The following is a 1,379-nucleotide window of genomic DNA, read 5'->3' on the forward strand; positions in this document are numbered from 1 at the left end:
TATGTATGTATGTATGTATGTATGTATGTATGTATGTATGTATGTATCTATCTATCTATCTATCTATCTATCTATCTATCATCTACCTACCTATCTACCCATCTGTCTGAAGGCTATCCCAATCCTGTTTTAGAGGTCTTAGAAGTCTTCACTTCACAGAGAGCAAACTCCGGTAGCCATACTTATCACTCTAAGATTTTGCCCTCTTTATTATATATTGATCCCTGTCAGGAGGCATTCACTTTAAACGCACTGCTCTCTACTTTCTCTAATGATTATTGGGGACCATTGGATGAAGCAATGGAATCTGTAACTAGCATGTAACCTTTTGCTTTAGCTACTGTATCAAACCCTGCCTATAGTAACCTCAGACTGAAGATTATACCTGCTAATACAGAGACTTGAAGAAAATGTTCAGTATCACTGAAACCAACGTTTTGTCCCCTACCATCCTTAGAACTGCTCCATTAATCTTGTCCTGAGAACCAGGATGCTGTTGCCTCTTATAATATGAGGTAATGTGGATCATATCATCTTTGAGGACAAGGCGAAAGGTGTAGGCTGAGTGATAACAGAATGGTTTTATACACTGAAAAATTTCAAATCAACCCATTTGAACTCAAATGGGTTGATGCATCCATGGAAAGTTAATAGTGGAGTTACTATACATCTATCCTTGGCCTCATGTTCTTAAAAATTGTCAGTGGTTTAGAAAAAGATGAACCAAATGGTTATCTATCAATCACTTAAAAATATTTATTGATCACTTACTATGTGCCAGTCACTGTGCCAAGTATTGGGAATAACAGAAAAGGGAAAAAGATAGACCCTGTCCTCAAAGAGCTTACAATATAATCTGATTATCCAATTTATAGGTAACACAAAGTTGGAAGGGATAGCTAACACCTTAGAAGGCAAAGTCAGTATTCAAAATAGGCTGGAATGTTGAATTGAACTTAATAAAATGAAATTAAAGACATATATATATATAGACTTCTACTTCTTTTACCTGAAGGAAAAATGATCTGGGAGTTTTAGTAGATTTAACATGAGTCAACAGAGTGAATGATAAGGCAAGTAAAAATCCTAACACAAATTTATAGCACATTAAAAAAAGTATAGTATTCAGAGCAAGATTCCACTATTATCTTTCCTGGTCAGTTTACATCTAACGTACTGGATTCCATTTTGGCATGACATTTTAGAAAGAATATCGACAACCTGACAACACAGAGATAAGTGTGACCAGGATGGTGAGGAACTTTAGACTATGCCATATGAGGATCATTTGAAAGAACTGGAGATGATTACCATGGAGGAAAAGTTGAACTGGTATGTAATAATTGACATCAAATATCTGAAAGGCAGTCTTGTGGAAG

The sequence above is a fragment of the Petaurus breviceps genome, unplaced genomic scaffold, assembly GCF_028583685.1.
Source record: "Petaurus breviceps papuanus isolate PSGF00001 unplaced genomic scaffold, PetGlider_PUasm1.0 226, whole genome shotgun sequence".
Classification (NCBI taxonomy): Eukaryota; Metazoa; Chordata; class Mammalia; order Diprotodontia; family Petauridae; genus Petaurus; species Petaurus breviceps.